This window comes from Carlito syrichta, unplaced genomic scaffold, assembly GCF_000164805.1.
Source record: "Carlito syrichta isolate Samal-C Ts95f unplaced genomic scaffold, Tarsius_syrichta-2.0.1 Scaffold308755, whole genome shotgun sequence".
NCBI lineage: Eukaryota > Metazoa > Chordata > Mammalia > Primates > Tarsiidae > Carlito > Carlito syrichta.
The window spans coordinates 573,491-582,682 of record NW_007252851.1 but is presented as its reverse complement, the minus strand read 5'-3'; the positions used below and the strand labels follow the sequence as shown (position 1 = coordinate 582,682).

At 45.0% G+C, this 9,192-nt stretch overlaps 1 protein-coding gene across 1 annotated transcript in view; it reads right to left on the bottom strand.

Moving 5' to 3' along the window:
- Nucleotides 1-9,192, bottom strand: part of SPAG1 (sperm associated antigen 1) — a 91,747-nt gene that overhangs the window by 49,617 nt on the left and 32,938 nt on the right. The window lies entirely within an intron of this gene.

Sequence of the window (9,192 nt, the reverse complement as noted above, 5' to 3'; positions counted from 1 at the left end):
TGTGTGTGTGTGTGTGTGTGTGTGTGTGTGTGTGTGTGTGTGTGTGTGTGTATTTAATTGTTTAAAGACAGGGTTTCACACTGCTGCCCAAGCTCGAGTCATGCGGCTATTTATAGACACGATCACAATGCACTACATCCTCCAATTCTTCACCTCAAGCAATCTTTCCGCTGCAACCTCCTAAAGGGGTGGGATTATAGGAATGAGCCAACACCAAGCCTTAACTTGATAATAATTTAATAATGACAATGACAACGAATGCCTCTCTAGTCTCATCATTATTCATTACATAATAAGAAAACCTAGGCTGGATGTGGTGGCTCATGCCTGTAATCCCAGTACTTTGGGGGGCCAAGGTGGGAGGATTCCTTAAATCCAGGAGGTGGAGACCAGGTCAGGCAATATAATGAGAATTCATCTCTACAAAAATAAAAAATAAATAGATAAATAAGAGAACTTTCGCTGGGTACGGTGACTCATGGCTGTAATTCTAGCTCTTTGAGAGGTTTAGGTGTGAGGATCACTTAAACTTAGGAATTTGAGACCAGCTTGGGCAACATAGCAAGATTTTGTCTCTACAAAATCAAAAATTTAGCCAGACAGAGTAGCATATGCCTGTAGTCCCAGCTACTGGAGAGGCTGAAGTGGAAGGATCACCTGAGTCCAGGAGATTGAAGCTGTGGTGAGATCGTGCCACTGAGTCTGTGTAATAAGTCATTATTTTGAAAAGAATCAAGTCTAGTAACTCTGAAAAAGTGAGAAATTTATATCTGAAATGTAATATGCTATTTTTATGCTATTTTAAAACAACAGTTATAAATTTGTCCAATTTGATTTTAGTTTTAGAATGAGCCATGAAAACCTAGTTTGGGCATGTGGCTCAAGCCTGTAATTCCAGCACTGTGGGAGGCTGCGGCAAATTCAGGGATTCAAGATCAGCCAGGGCAAATGGGTGAGACCTCGCCTTTACAATAAATCAAAAAATTAGCTGGGCAAGGTGGTGCACGACTGTAGTTCCAGCTACTTGGAAGGCTGACGTAGAAGGATTGCCAGAGCCCAGCAGGTTAAGGCTGCAGTGGCCATGAGCAGCGTGCCACTGCACTTCAGCCTGGGCGACAGAGTGAGATGAGACTCAGATTAAAAAAAAAACCCAAAAAAACTAGTCATGAAAATCTAAAGGATAAATTATTTTGTCATAAATGTAATCAAAATTGTAGCAATGCACTTTAAGTACAGTTTAGCCATTGCTATAGCTAATCAGACAAAGGGAATTTCCATGAAGAAATATTCATAACAACTACTTTTTAAAAATTTTTACTTTTAGAATAAATTGAGATTTACAGAAGAGTTGCAAAGAGGTCCCGTGTCTTTTACTCTGCTTTTCCTAATGGTAACATCTTACAGAACCATGGGGCATTTTCCAAAACTAAGAAATTAACATAGGAACAAAACTAACTAAGCTACAGACTTTAGTGGATTTCAACAGTTTTTTCCATTTATGTTCTTTTCCAGTTCCAGGATGGAATTCAGGATAACACATTGATTACATTTAGAACAAATATATTTTGAAGTAATGTGGCAGAGAGGGGCTAAAAACAGTTAAAATTATTCCTTTAAAAAAGTCAACCTGCAAGCTCCAAACCTGCTAGACATGGGATGTGAGAAAACAAAATTGTCACAAGCAACTTTCCTGGAAATGCAAGATAGTAATCGATTCACAACCTTATCCCTGCATCCTCTCTTTGCAAAGTTATCGGTTTACAACCCTGCTTGTCATGTATACCCTGGAGACAAACCACCTTGCAAATTCCAAAGAAAATGTATAGTTATACAACCCGACCCCCCACCCTTACCTAAACTACCAGATAAAACCCCTCTCCTCTTTCTCTGGTTTGCTCAACCTTGGAGCATTAGCCTGCTGAGTCACGCCAGCGCTAATAAACCGTTACCTCCTAAGATGCCTCGTTGTCACAGTCTCTCTGTTTTCCCACAACATTTCTTGGTGCATGGGCCGGGAAAGAGAGAGTTCGGAGACGGTGTGTTCCACTTCCTTTGTCATCAGGGTACGACCTCCGGGGCGATGGGAGAAGCAATCTTGCCTGGCGAACAACGGACTTTTTGATCCATAAGAGGGCGGCCCCTCCCGGTGCACTGAGGCTCGGATCTCGAAAGCACAACAGGGGCCCAAAGGGGTAAGGAACCAGAATGAGGAGCACCACCTGACAGAAAGTGTAGGAATAAGGGCCTTTGCATAGACCTGCCAGTAGATGGTAGAAGGGAAGCTTGATCACCTTCCGGAGTCCACTAGTACTCTCCAGTCCCAAGGAAAGGACTGAAAGGCAGTGGAAGGAAACACTGTCTCAAGATGAACCTGTTGACTCCTAGGATCAGGGTGGAGGGTTGGAGAATGTGCTGTGTGATTGCGTGTGAATGAGATTGTCAGTGGAAGGGTTCTGACCTGACCGAAGGGCCAAAGCAAGTGTTGAGTCCCAATCTAAGCCGGTGACGACCTCATATAGCTGAGGGCAGCCCCAACTCTGTCATAGGGTTGGTCCGGGTTGGGAATTTATACCAACCTGCCAATCGCTAAGAGGTGTCTGAAATATCTCTGTGAGGAGTACGGCTGGAGGAGGACGAAGCAGCTGTTTCCCATACCCCCTCACTCCCTCATTTGTGTGAGCTTGCCGTCTGTTGGGGAAGGAAATGGGTGGAAACCAAAGTAAGAATACCCCTCTGGATTGTATGCTTAAGAACTTTGACAAATATTTCTGTGGAGATTGCTATGGTGTCAAACTGTCTTGGAGAAAGCTTCTGTGAAATAGATTGGCCCTCTTTGGGGGTTAGATGGCCACCAGAGGGATCCTTAGATAGAAAAACCATTAAGAGAGTGTATAGAATTACAGCAAGAGAGCCAGGTCACCCAGACCAATTTCCTTATATCAACGGTTGGCAGGATGTGGTCCTTGCATGGCCCTCTTGGCTAAAAGCTTGCTGGGAAGACAATTGTAAAATTATGGTAGCCCTCAAAACAGCCCCATCCAAATGCCCATCAGAATCTGTTGAGTTAGCTGATAAGCCAGTGTTGGCTGATGAACCAGAAATCCCACCACCTTATTCTCCAGTCTACCCACCACTGCCACCTGCTCCTATGGCACCAGCCACTATTAGAGGCTCACAATTGGAATGTACCCCTAAGCCTAGTACATCTCTTAAACAATCAAAGGCCACACCCAAACCACCTGTTCTGACTACCCGTGCCCCACCCAGGAAGCAGTTGCCAGAATGTATGTCTGACTTTACATCAGGGAAATGCGGTGCCTTCCAGATGCCACTGATGGAGACTAGGGGACCTATTCATTATGATCAAGAAGGCCAGATCCAAGGTGGGCAACGCACATTTGTGTACTAGCCTTTCACCACCACACACCTCCTGAATTGGAAAAACCATACGCTGTCCTTCACGGAAAAGCCTCAGGCTATGAATGACTTAATACAGTCCATTATCCAGACCCAGAGGCCAACCTGGGTGGACTGCCACCAACTCCTCCTGATGCTATTCAATGCTGAGGAGCGTCAGATAATTACACAGGGAGCTATAAAATGGCTAGAGGTACACACCCTGGCTGGAGCACTCAATGCCCAGGCATATGCCCCAAATCAGTTCCCAGAGGAGGACCCCCAATGGGACCCCAACAGTAACCAGGGACTGCAAATGCTTGCACAATAGCAGGAGGCCCTCTAGGAGGTATGAGAGAAGGAAGGGAAAAGGCCATACAAATGAGGTGTTCCAGGAAGCTGACGAGAGCCCAAGCCAATTCTATGAGAGACTCTGTGACACCTTTCGGCTATACACCCCTTTTGATCCAGAGGCAAATGAAAATTAGTGTATGATAAATGTAACTTTTATCGGACAGTCCCAGGGGAATACCTGACATAAACTACAAAAACTAGAAGGCTTTGCTGGAATGAATGTTAGCCAGCTGCTAGAAGTGGCCACTAAAGTGTTCATTAACCAAGATAAGGAGGCCCAACAAGAGGCAGACCGAAGGCGGAAAGAGAAAATGGCCATGCTTGCTGCTGCCATTGCAGGGTACCAAATAACAGGCCTACCGGGAGGAAACAGAGGCAGAGGTCAGGGAAGAAGACAGCCAGGTTGGCAGTTTCCCAAAGCAAGGCCCAGACCGCCTCAGCCTGCCCAGGAACCACTGAACTCCATCTATCAGCCTACACAAGGGACATCACAACCCTCTATAAAGTTAGGGAAAAACCAGTGTGCCTACTGTTACCAAGAAGGTCACTGGAAAGGTGAATGCCCCCAATGAATAGCTGATGAGGAAACCCAACAGAAAAATAGCCCACAAGGCTCCACTTACTTATCAATAGGACCCACCAGCTCCTAAAGGCTTTATGGGCCTGGCCTCTATGGAAGGACTGCAGTAAGAATAGGCCAGAGCAGGCTCCCTACTATCTTTAGGTTCCCAGGAGCCTATGGCCAGCATGACAGTAGGGGTCCAATGTATGAATTTCATGGTCAACATGGGAGCTGAACACTCCATGATCACCCAGCCTATAGGTCCCTTCTCCCAAAAACGGGCTAATGTTATGGAAGTCACTGGGTGTCAAGCCAGACATCCCTTCACAGCGCCATGATGCTGCATAGTCGGCGGCCATGAAGTCACACAAGAGTTCCTGTATCTCTCAGATTGCCCCGTAGCCTTAATGGGATGAGACCTCCTGGGAAAGCTTCAAGCTCAGATAACGCTTGACTCTCCTAATCATGCAACTCTGAAATTAAGAGGCCCAGAGGCTAAATCAAGACACTCGCTGTCCTCTGGGAAGAGGAATGGTGGTTCTGGAGCCTAATGGAGACCTCACAAAAATCTCCGGAGCTGCCATTTTGAGTACCAGGAGTGTGGGCAGAGGATAATCCTACAGAACTGGCAAGAAATATACCACCCATGATTGTGGAACTAAAGCCAGGGGGCGAGCCAGTCCATCAGAGGCAGTATTTCATCCCATGCAAAGCACAAATAGGATCCACAAGTACCTGGAGATGCTCTTGCATTATGGAATCCTCTGGGTTTGTCAGTCTGCTTGGAATACACCTCTGAAGTCAGGCACGGGCAACTACCGGCCAGTTCAAGACTTGCGAGCCATAAACCAGGTCACAACCACTCTACACCCCATTGTCCCAAACCCGTATATACTACTGGGTCTCAACCCTCCTGAGGCTGCTTTCTTTACCTGCTTGGACTGTAAGGATGCTTTCTTCTACATCCACCTGGCCCCAGGAAGCCAGCCGATCTTCGCTTTCCAATGGGAGGACCCAACAAATGGCACCAAGGGACAGTTAACTTGGACCAAGCTGCCCCAAGGATTTAAGAATTCTCCAACCATCTGCGGTAGGGCACTAACCTCAGATTTAAAAGCCTTTCCAGCACACCAGTGTGGCTGTACCTTCCTCCAATATGTAGATGACTTACTGTTGGCAGCAAGAAAACTGAGAAAACTGTGAGGGACACAACAACTGCTCACCCTCCTGTGGAAGGTGGATTACAAGGTCTCAAAGAAAAAAGCCCAGCCGGACTCGGTGGCTCAGCCTGTAATCCCATGCCTTTGGGAGGCTGAGGTGAGTGGATTGCCTGAGCCCGTGGGTTCGAGATCCGCCTGGGCAGCGAGACCTCATCCCTACAATAAATCAAAAAATCAGCCGGGTGTGGTAGCGCATGCCTGTAGTTCCGGCTACTTGGAAGGCTGAGGCGGAAGGATCGCCAGAGCACAGCAGGTCGAGGCTGCGGTGGCCAGGAGTGGCCACTGCACTCCAGTCTGGGCAACAGAGTGATACTCCAACACAAAAAATATAAAAAAAAAAGAAAAGAAAAAAGCCCAAATATGTCAGGAAAAAGTTAGGTATCTAAGTTTTCATTTGTCCCAAGGCCAGAGCCAACTTGGCCCTGAAAGAAAACAGGCGGTGTGTTCAATATCAATCCCAACTACCGGCGTCAAATCTGGGAGTTTTGGGAGGCTGCAGGGTTTTGTAGAATTTGGATGCTTAACTTCTCCACTATGGAAAAACCCTTCTATGGAGTCACAAAGGGGGATGAACAGGAGCCTCTACTATGGGAAAAAGTTCAGCTACAGTCCTTTAAACAAATTAAACAGGCCAAGAAGCTAATTGAGGCTCGGTCCAGCTTCTGCCAACAGCTCTTCTAAGGGTAAGGTCTAGCCCCACAAAACAAACAGGTTTCTCGTCTTTTGAAATCCTTTATGGGCCAGGCTTGGTGGCTCAGCCTATAATCCCGCGCCTTTGGGAGGCTGAGGTGAGTGGATTGCCTGAGCCCATGGGTTTCAAGACCCACCTGGGCAGGCAAGACCTCATCTCTACAATAAATCAAAAAATTAGCTGGGCGTAGTAGCACATGCCTGTAATTCTGGCTACTCAGAAGGCTGAGGCGGAAGGATCGCCGGAGCCCAGCAGGTCGAGGCTGCGGTGACCAGGAGCAGCCATTGCACTCCAGTCTGGGTGACAGAGTGAGACTCCAACTAAAAAAAACAAAAACAAAAAGAAATCCTTTATGGGCAGCCACCCCCTCTTGTTAAGGGCATACAGGGAGACTTAACGGAGTTAGGAAATCTTACTCTAAAACAACAAATGTAAGTCTTGGCTTCAGTCTTAAATGCCATCCATTATCAAATCAGAGAGCAGCTACCAATTAGTTTAACTACTGATGCCCATTCTTTTAAACCGGGTGATATGGTATGGGTAAAAGAATGGAATATACAGCCTCTAAAACCCCTCTGGAGGGTCCCATTTACTGTCCTTCTGTCTACCCCAAATGCAGTCAAAGTAGCCAAAATAGTTCCCTGGATCCATTACAGCAGAGTTAAGCCTGCCTCCCAAGACTGGGAGTATACCACAAATCTGTCAGCTTCCCTTAAGCTGACCCTCTGGAAAGTCACTGAGGCCGATGGAATTGATACAGATACCCCAAGTTCTGCTCTAGCCACTTTGGGACTGGCTAGTCTACACATGACTGAAGTTTGAGGATCCATCAGTCTTGCTTCAGCCACACACCGGATGCTGGCTGATCTATGCGTGGCAGAAGCCTGAGGACTCAATGGAATGATCACCTTACTGATAAGCCATTGTTTCACTTTGTCAGCCTTTGTATTTGCCAATTGCTATACTGTTTGTCGTTTTATTTGCTGTAGGACTGACTTTATTTGCTATAGTACTGACAGAGTTGACCCCTACAAATTGGACATGTTGGGAAAATGTCTCACTAGCATTTCTGTTCTTTCTTTTAGTAGTAAAGTTATAACTGATATAGCTACCAATATTAGAAAGCTTGCCCATGTCCCAGTACAAAAATGGCATGGCATAAAAAGAAAGCATGTTCTCGGGTCTGGGAGGATTTAAGTACATTATTGGATCTGTAATCCTATTGTTGGGATCCTGTCTTATACTCCCTTGCATAATTATGAACTCCATCTCTAAGTTTGTAGAAACAGTTGTTGAACGAAAAACTGTGGCCCACATATTGTTAATGCACCAAATTGAAGATGATGCTCTTTAACCCATGAAGGGTTGAGCATCAAAGGGGGGAATGTGGCAGAGAAGGGCTAAAAACAGTTAAAATTATTTCTTTTTAAAAATCAACCTACAGGTTCCAAACCTGCTAGGTATGGGATGTGAGAAAACCAAATAGTAAGATAGTAATCGATTCACAATCTTATCTCTGCATCCTCTCTTTGCGAAGTTATTGGTTTACAGCACCTACTTGTCATGTATACCCTGGAGACAATTTGTTCTTTGAAAATATGGTTTTGCTAGATACCACCTTACAAATTCCAAAGAAAAATATATAGCTATACAACCCAACCCCACCTCCCTTACCTAAACTAACACATAAAACCCCTCTCCTCTTTCTCCGGGTTGCTCAGCCTTGGAGCATTAGCCTGCTGAGTAGCACTGGCGCTAATAACTGCTGCTTCCTCAGATAATCTCAGTGTCATGGTCTCTCTGTTTTCCCACAACTGTAAAAATAAGGTTTTGAAGAAAAAGTTATTTATTCACTAAAGTAAACACAAGACATCTGATTTTATAGCTATTCTCTTTACTAGAGCTACTCTCTTTGCCAAATTTTTAAAAATTTTATTTAGTTGGGAGTCTCACTTTGTTGTCCAACCTGGAGGGCAGTGGTATAATTATGGCTCAACACAGCTTCGACCTCCTGGGCTCAGGAGATCCTTCTGCCTCAGCCCATGAATAGCTGGGATGGCAGATGTGCACCACCACACCTGTCTAATTTTTTTAAAATTTTTTTTTTTTTTTGTAGAGGCAAGGTCTCACTATGTTGCCTAGGCTGGTCTCAAACTCCTGGGCTCAAGCAATCCTCTTGCCTCAGCCTCCCAAAGTGCTGGGATTACAGGTGTGAGCCACAACACCTGGCCAAGGCTGTTGTTAAAAGTAATGGCATACAACTTTCATAAAGCAACTTCTAGGAAAACTAAAGAAAGATATTGACTCTAACACCATCATAACTGGGGACTTTAATACCCCACTCACAACCCTAGACAGATCATCAGGACAAAAAATCAGCAAGGAGATCCGGAACCTGAATGTGACTTTGGACCAAATGGAATTAATTGATACCTACAGAACACTCCATCCAAAGACCACAGAATACACATTCTACTCATCACCACATGGAACATATTCTAAGATTGATCACATACTCGGCCATAAATCAAGCATAAGCAAATTTAAAAGGACCGAAATTCTTCCATGCACCTTCTTGGACCACAGTGGAATAAAAATAAACATTGACACCAACAAAGTCCCCCCAAAACCCACAAAGACATGGACACTAAACAGCATGCTGCTGAACAACTCCTGGGTCAATGATGAAATCAAAACAGAGATCAAAAGATACCTGGAAACAAATGAAAATGAAGAAACATCTTATCAAAATCTCTGGGATGCCCTGAAAGCTGTAGTAAGAGGGAAATTTATATCCCTACAAACACACATGAAGAAAATGGAAGGAACAGAAATTCACAACCTAACAAGTCACCTAAAGCAGCTGGAAAAGCAAGACCACAAAAACCCTCATTTCAGCAGAAGAATCCAGATCACCAAAATAAAAGCCCAAATCCAGGACATAGAAGACAAAAGATATACAAAAATCA